A 9,053-nucleotide genomic window follows, 5' to 3' on the forward strand; every position below is an offset into this window, starting at 1 on the left:
CATACGGACTTACACAGCTCATTAAATGAAGACAGAGAAGAAGAAGAATACACAGGGCCGTGCCTCCTGGGCATGGGGCCGTGTGAATGGCATGTTTCCACCTATAAATAGGGGTGTTTGGTTCATTTGCAAACCATCCCTTGGCAGCCCTCTCTTTCACTTCACCACCACTCCAACACCATCATCCACCACATCCAATCAAGTTTAGAGTGTGTAGTAGTCTCGCGATCCTAAATTGATCGTAAGAGTTTTTGCCAAACTATGGCCATGCTTGGCTAATCTCTTACATCACTTGGTGAAGATAAATTTTTATGTATTACTTTTGATTTCCAAGCTTTGGTTAACTTTTTAATTGTAAATGTATTAATGACTTTAATAACTAGTGTTTTATATTGAAAGTGAACTTTATTCTATTATCTCTTCATGTTTTGTTGATTCACTCATTCGTGTCTTTACAATCTATATAAAGCGCGTTAACTGCCTAGAAGGGGTTAGAAGGGTGGTTTGGGTAAAGTTTTTGCCTCGTTCAGTGTATAGATCCTGCGAGGACTTGATTCAAGCTTATTAGGATTTCCTTTGAGGCAGATAACATCAAATCGGGGAAATTAAGAATGGCTTGAATCCCTTATAAATAAACTACTATTAAAACTTTAAACCAGCCTTACGGGACTGTATCCTTGCTGACTTAGACCAATATGGCCGAGGGTAGCGTTGCCTCCAAAAGAGGGACATGTCACAGTTTGCATTAATAACTTACTTAATTATCTTTCAATATTCTGGCCTTGCGGGACTGTATCCCTTCAGACTCAAACCAATATGGCTGAGGGTGGCGTTGCTTCCAAAAGAGTGACATGCCATTATAACTAAGATAATCTCTTAAAAAACCCAAAGTGCAGAAATCATCAAAGGATACGTAAAAGAGGAGTCAAAACCAAGTGATTCTATCTTGTCTATTGTTTTTATATTTTATTTTCTTTTCTTAGTTTTATTTACTAACATATTTTCTCAAAATTTGGTTAGATTAGACGTCGATAATATTCCGGTATTAAAAGCTCTTGTGTCCTTGGATGACCTAGGTATCTTACCATCACTATACTACGCCAACGATAGGTGAACTGGCCCTAACGTATGTGTAGAGAGTGATAACGTTATATCGTGTTTTATAAATTTAAATCTTGATAAACGAGTAAAAGTGCTAAAAATATATTAAAACTTATACCCACCTGACATGTGTCGGAGTGTATAGATTTTTAATGTATTTTTAGTACCTTTTTACCCTTGAATCAAACTTTAAATTTATAAAACTATCACTCTCTACAACATGCTAGGGCAAGTGCACCCATCATTGGCGTAGTATAGTGATGGTAAGATACCGAGGTCGTCCAAGGACACACGAGCTTTTAATAGCGGAATATCGTCGACGTCTAATCTGATCAAATATAGAGAAAATTTTTGTTTTTGTTTTTAAATAAGTAAATGAAAATAAAATAAATAAATAAATAAATAAATAAATAAAATAGATAAACAAGATGCATCACTTGGATCCGACTTGTCATTTACATATCTTTTGATGATTTTCTTGCTTTGGGTTTTTTAAGAGACTATCTTAGTTTTTGTGGCATGTCCCCGTTTTGGAGGCAACGCTACCCTCAGCCATACTAGTCTGAGTCAGCAGGGATATAGTCCCGCAAGGCCGGATTATTAAAAGATAATTAAGTAAGCTATTAATGCAACAAGTGTAACGCCTGCGTCCCTAGACTTTTAGCTTTTGTCAATTTTAGTCCTTATGCTATGTGAGATTTGACTCTTGGATACTTGAATCTTGAAACTTGGTTGATGCTTGAAACTTTGTGAACCTTAATACTATGATACTGTATTCTAGATACTTGATTCTTGATGCTTGATTCTAGATACTTGATTCTTAACACTAGATTCTTGATACTTGATAATTAATACTAGATTCTTGAGACTTGATTCTTGATACTTGATACTTGGTGCTTGACTCTTGAGACTCGTGAAACTTGAGACTTGGTTAAACGAGAGACTAAAGGCTTGACACTTATGTAAACTCGGAAACTTGGAAACTTTTATGCTAATAAAATAATCTTGGTATGTAATAATGTTACACAATAATACGCAACGCAACGCTTAATCTAGCTCGCAAAACGAACCAAAGACGGAAAAGTTGCAAAACGGATTGGACTGCCTGAATGGACATCCGATAAGATGACCATCAGATCGGATGACCATCCGATCCGACTGCTGCACCGCCTTACTTCTCCTCTGACACTGTAAATAGGACCTGTCACATCATTCTTCACTGATGTGACAGAGCCCTCCGATCCAGACGCACACACTCTCATTCTCGAGCACTTTTCTTCGATTCTAGGCCGATTCTTGTAAGTTTTCTCTTAGATTCTTGGATTCTTCCTCGAAATCATACTTTTCACCATGAAATCGCTAAGATTCGAGCTTTTGAAGGTGACGTCATCATGGCGGTTTGTACAACCGGCTGTGTGATGTCATTTCCGTCAAGTGATAGCTCAGATCTAAGGGATTTCTATGTGTTTTACCTTAAATGTTTACTAAATCTTTACATTTCAGCTAAAACTCATGTTTCCTTCAACTTTCTTAAACTTTTTACTTAAACGGTGGAACCCGAACCCAAACGGACTGTAGACTTGGTGATTAGTCTGGAGTCGGCTTGGAAATGGATCATCGCCGGAGAAGATGACCGGATTATGGATTCAGACATGAACACCGTCGAGAACAGATATCTGATTGGACGGGGTGATTCCCATCCGATCAGACAGGCTGAGCATTGATGAGTTTTCCGTTGTCTCAATTCGTACCATGTCGTCTTCGTTAAACTCAAATTTAGAAATGTTACAACGGTTCAAAGAGACGAGAACACCAGGGACGAACGACCGCCCGATCAAATAACCGTCTGACCAGGTGGACCATCTCAGTAAACTTCAACACTTAAACTATTTTTGAATCAGAACTCTCAACTTTGAAACTTACACTCGGATAAGTCATTCGACCGAACGGTCATCCGATCGGATGACCATACGATCGAATGACTTGTATTTATGCTACAATGAAAACTTCAAAAGTTAAACATTTTGGAAACTTATCTCACTGATCGAATGACCATTCGATCGAATGGCCATCCGTCTGGATGACCATCCGATCGGATGGTGATCCGTCCCATCTCACTAGTCATCCGACCGGATGACCATCCGTCTGGATGGCCATCTGATCAGAAGACTGATCCGAAACTTTGCACGATTCTCGTTATTCTACTCGACGCTTATTTGGTAAACTATAATTAGGCTAGTTCAGAGCTCCCTTTGATCCAATCGATAGGTGGCGACACTTAGCACCCACTGTGAGTATACTCGATCCCTTTTTGTTTTAAATTTTTGGGATGCAACATGTATTCTATGAAACTTGAAACTATTGAAATCTAACTGTATCCTCTGTAAATGTGAAACTTGATACTTTTGGATTCTTGATTCTTGATTCTTTATGCTATGTGAACGTTTAATCCTTGTGTGTAGTTCCGCCTTAACAATAGTAGTGCTATAAGAGAATGCACCTCCCCATTATTCTCGGGGATATTGTTAGGAGGATTCTATTTGCTTTTCTTGATTCTTGGGAAAGTGGTAAATGCACTGGGACACTTGGGCTATCACTTGGACTGCGAACACTAGCATGGCTGAAACTATTTTATTGTTTACATGACGGATATGAGTCTTTTAAACTATTATGCTATATACTTAAACTTGTATACTCGCCAGTACATTATTGTATTGACATTATTTTAATACATGTTGCAGACTGATAAGATGTTGGACTCAAGAAAACAAGCTAGGTTGCTGCTAGAAACACACGCCTAGTTAATCTAGAATCTTGAAACAATATTTGATGATTGTATGTGATACTTGTGTTTGATTCGTGGATGGTTTTGGACAATGTTTGAATCTATTTAATCTATATCGAAATATCTAGTGTTATGGAAACTTTGAGCAATCTGAACGCTTAGTGTCGCGCCCCGATGTTTCCGCCATCGGTTGAGGTGTGACAGATTGGTACCAAAGACATAACTATAGGGAATTAGGAAAAGTAGGAATACTTTGCCTAGTCTATAGTTCTAGGAATTTTGACTCTTATTTGTTGTTTAAGACTTATGCATTCTACCGTATTTGCTTCCTAGCAGCACATCTTCCTGTTAAACGTACATGCCTTTCCTAAGGGTGACACAATATACACTTGGATACTTTGAAAACACTGCTAATCAGTGTTTGTATTTTGCACGAGATTTGCCCTCAAGTCAGGAGTGACATCCGAACCTTGATGGGAAATTTCCTTATTACATTCTACTAGGTCTTATCTTTTGATACGTACCAACACTATTAGGGCACGAAGTTATCAAGATAGAGGTGAGACTCATACCTTGATAGCTAGTCCCACCCTTTGATTTTATGTCTCGCCAAAGTCTCGAAATTCCCAATCATGTAGGAATGTGAACTGACCAAAAGGACGAATATTGTAGGCCTAACATCGATGACGTATTCGTCTAAGTAAGTCAAGACACGTTGCCTCAATTCAAGAGGGGTTCGAATCACTTTGGTTAGTCACCATTCCTCTACCCGGAACAATCCTATGTTTTATGAGCCTATCTTTTATGTTATCTCGATTTTTTTATGTGTGGTTTTAAGCTTGATTCTTCGTTTATCTCGAGACTTTTTACACAAATCGCACGTATGTCTGCAATCTAAAACACTAACTCTAATCTCTCAGAATCAAACTAAATTTACGAAGCTTTATTCGTCGTGCTAATCTATGTGGGAATCTTGATTAATCTATGTGAATCTATCCGATGAATCTATGAGTTATTGTGGTAGCAAACCACTAAACGTAACATGGCACAGAAAGACGGGACAGAAGTAACATGGACGAAACATGGTGGATACGCTGCTGGTACTTCCTATATATAATGTTTCCGACATGTTACCAACTTTCGTACCACGTGCCATGCGAAATTTAGTGTTTTGCAGGTCGATGATGAGAATGTTGAACTCTAAGCTATGAGAAACTACTTGTGTAATCTATGTGTACTCTAGTGTGTATGTGTTGTTTTGAGTGACAAAATACGAAATGTAGCCTAGCACCGAAGACGAGGCGGACGTGGCATGTCCGAAGCATGGTGGATACGCCACTGGTACTTCCTATATATAAGTGTTTCTGGCATGTTACTGAACCTTCGTACCACGTGCTAAGCGAAGTTCGTAGTTTTATAGACTCGTGGTGGAGTTGTCGAATCTATTTGGTTAATCTATGTGAAAGTCTTGTAAGAGTGATGGAGTTAATGTTATGGTTGGCGAAACATGACACCGACGACGAGACGGACGTGGCATGGTCGAAGCATGGTGGATACGCCGCTGGTACTTCCTATATATAAGTGCTTCCATCATGTTGCTAAACTTTCATAGCACGTGCCATGTGGGAATTCGTTGTTTTATGGACTGTGGTGAGAATGTTGAACGCTAATCTATTTAAAACTATTTAGTTAATCTACGTGTGTGTGATGATGATGAGTGTGTTGTTCTGTTTGGCAAATGCGACACGTAACATGACTCCGAATACAAGGCGGAAATGATGTGCCCGAAACATGGTGGATACGCCGCTGGTACTTCCTATATGTAAGTGTTTGTGACATGTTACCGAACTTTCGTACAACGTGCCATGCGAAAGTCGTGGGTTTGCGGATGTTGGATCTATTGGAATCTATGTGAAACTTGTTGGAAACTCGAATCTTTAAACTACGTGAAACTTAAGTCATTTGCTATTGATGTGCACAAAATGCAACATATAAATTACATCAATTGTGGCTTAAAACTAACCCTTTTTTAGTACTAATGTTGGAAAAAGTGTGCTTTTGTCTTCCTTTTGTATTTTCAGGATTAAATGAGCTCAAAATAACAAAAGAAGCAAAAATACAGCAACATCTAACATAAATACAAGAAAAGGAACAAAAGTGATATGCCCGACCCCCCGACAGCATCTTCCCAAGCAAAACAAAGAAGACAGAAGACTGAACACGCCACGTGCACAGTGAGCACGGCGCCGTGCCCAAGTGCCAGCAGAAAAGATAAACTCATAGAAGCTTATGTTGCCCACCACGGGGCCGTGCCCAGCGGACACGGGGGCGTGGTCAACTTCTTGCAGGCGCATTTATTGTAATTGCGAATTACAATTAATGAAGAGAGAGAGTCAGATGGACACAGGGCCGTGCCCGAGCTTCTGTTCAGCCTGTAAATAGGAGTGTCTGGAGCTCTTGCAACTCATCCCTTGGAACACCACCTCTCTCACACTTCACCCACCACCCACCGCCATCATAATACCATCATCCACCACCATCATCCATTATCCATCATAGAGTGTGTGAGTCTTCTCGGGATCCAAGATTGATCGTAAGAGTTCTTGACAATCAAAAGCCATGTTTGCCTACGTCTCTTACATCACTTAGTGAAGACAAGTGTTTAGTGTAATACTTTTATTTTTAATCTTTTGCACTTTTTAATTGGTTTTGTATTAATGACTTTAATTACTAGTTTCTTATGTTGAAGGTGATTCTTCCTTATCGTTTGTCCGTGGTGTCTTGGCATTATTTTACTGTCTATATAAAATAAAAGATTTTCACCATTCATATCTCCACGGTCTATATGGAGGTATGTTGGCTACCTGGTCAGGGGTTAAGGGAACGGTTTGGTAAGAGTCTTGCCATTGTTCAGTGTATAGATCCTGCAAAGGACCTGGATCAAATTTAATAGGACCTCCTTTAATACCCAAAGGTATTGGATGGCGGGGGTCCAAACTCTTTGATCCCCTCATAAGTTAAACTACTATTAATACTTTAAGCCAGCTACTTAGGACTGTATCCCTGCTGACTCAGACTACTTAGCTGAGGGTAACGTCGCCTTCAAAAGAGGGGCCTACCACATTATGCATTAATAACTTAATTAATTATCTTTCAATAATCCGACCCTTTAGGATTGTATCCTTGCTGACTCAAACTACTGGGTTGAGACTTGAGGGTAACGTCGCCTTCAAAAGAGGGGCCCACTACAATAACTAAGATAATCTCTTAAACAAGTGCAAAAGTGCAAAAATAATCAAAAGTTACACTACACACGAGTCGGATCCAAGTGATTCATCTTGTCTATCTGTTTTTACTTTTATTTTGTTTTTCAGCATTTTAGTTAGTTTTATTTTCTTAGTTTAAAAACCTTTTTCTAACATTTTGATTTGATTAGACGTTGAGGATAAACTGGTACTAAAAGCTCTTGTGTCCTTGGACGACCTCGGTATCTTACCAACACTATACTACGTCTACGATGGGTGCACTTGCCCATATGTGTGTTTAGTGTTAGTAAATATTGTGTTTTGTAAATTTAAAACTTGGCTAAAAAGTGTAAAAAGGGCTTAAAATATATACCTAAATATATAACACACCGACACGCATCAAGTCTTTGGCGCCGTTGCCGGGGACACAAGGATTTTAAGAAAGTTAGGAATCAACGGCCTAATCATTTTTTCTATTTTCTTTTTATTTTTTTTAGGATTCTCTTAATTTTTCAGCTTCTGCATAGCTCAGCACGGGCCGTGCCTGGTCGGACACGGGCCGTGCCCAGCAGTGTCACTGGCAGTTTTTTATTTTCCGAGTTACAAAGGGCTGAGCACGGGGCCGTGTCCAACTTTCCAGTAACAGGGATCCGGAAAACAATCGCTGTATCTCCGACCACGGGCCGTGTTCAGTGAGCACGGGGCCGTGGTGAACTTTCTGACCAACATTCTTTTCTGTTTTTATTGCAGGATTTGGAACCAGACGCCACCCTCTACGTAGTGTATGAGCTCCAGTTCCAATAAAGACATAAAAGAACCTCTAGAAGAACCCGAACGCTTTCTCAGAAAAAGACTTAAAGCTAAAAACCAAGAGAAGGTTTCGGGAGACCCACTTCCAATGGCGGACCAACGTACCCTCATGGATTACCTACGACCTACCATAGGTAATCTCGGCGCCGCTATCAATGCACCGAATGTCGAAGCCAACAACTTCGAACTTCGGCCACATTTGATACAAATGCTTCAAAACTCCGCAACCTTTCATGGGCTTGCGGACGAGGATCCCCATTACTAATTTCTTAGAAATATGTGATACCTTTCGGATCAATGGAGCATCAAATGACGCCATCCGCCTCCGAATGTTTCCATTTATTAAAAGACCGAGCAAAAGCTTGGCTCAACGCCCTCCCAGTTGGTTTGGTAAACATCTGGGATGAACTAGCCCAAAAATTTCTATATAAGTATTTCCCTCCCGCTAAAACGGCTAAATTAATGACTGAAATTAATACATATTCACAAGAGGATGGGGAATCCTTATATGAAACTTGGGAAAGGTTCAAGGAGCTATTGCGCAAGTTTCCCCATCACGGTCTTGCGGTATGGCAACAAGTGTCCACTTTCTATAATGGGTTGTTGCCACACACGAGACAAACACTTGACTCTAGCTTCGGGGGACTTTTAGGTAATCGCCGCCCACATGAAATATACAATCAAATCGAGGAAATTGCTCAAACCAATTTTCAGTGGCACACTCCCTGAGGCAATAAATCTATTGCCCCGGGCGCCCATAAGGTTGATGAAAGCACTTCTTTACAAGCCCAAATCGAGGCCCTTTATTCAAAAATTAAAAAGCTAGAAATGACAAAAACGGTCTCGGTAATGGCTTGCGAAGGGTGTGGTGGGCCACATGAAAATTGGAGTTGTATGAAAGAAACAGAAGACCAAACAGAGTCGGTAAACTACATTGATAATATACCTAGGCCGTCGGGTCCCCCAACGGGTATCTACAACCAAGGATGGCGTAACAACCCTAACCTTGGTTGGAGAGAACCCGGCAATAGTAGTAACCAACAAAGTCTAAATCAACGAACAAACTTTCAACAACCAAGAAATGAGTCACAAAATTTCCCTCAACAACAAGG

At 40.0% G+C, this 9,053-nt stretch overlaps 1 non-coding gene across 1 annotated transcript; it reads right to left on the reverse strand.

Annotated features, from left to right (window-relative positions):
• Window positions 1–8,397: 8,397 nt before the first annotated feature.
• On the reverse strand, window positions 8,398–8,504 carry LOC118491866. Its single transcript, XR_004892311.1, has one exon. It is a non-coding gene; the product is annotated as a small nucleolar RNA R71 (small nucleolar RNA).
• Between the last annotated feature and the right edge of the window lie 549 nt (window positions 8,505–9,053).

Source organism: Helianthus annuus, chromosome 4 (genome assembly GCF_002127325.2).
Source record: "Helianthus annuus cultivar XRQ/B chromosome 4, HanXRQr2.0-SUNRISE, whole genome shotgun sequence".
In the NCBI taxonomy this organism is placed as follows: domain Eukaryota; kingdom Viridiplantae; phylum Streptophyta; class Magnoliopsida; order Asterales; family Asteraceae; genus Helianthus; species Helianthus annuus.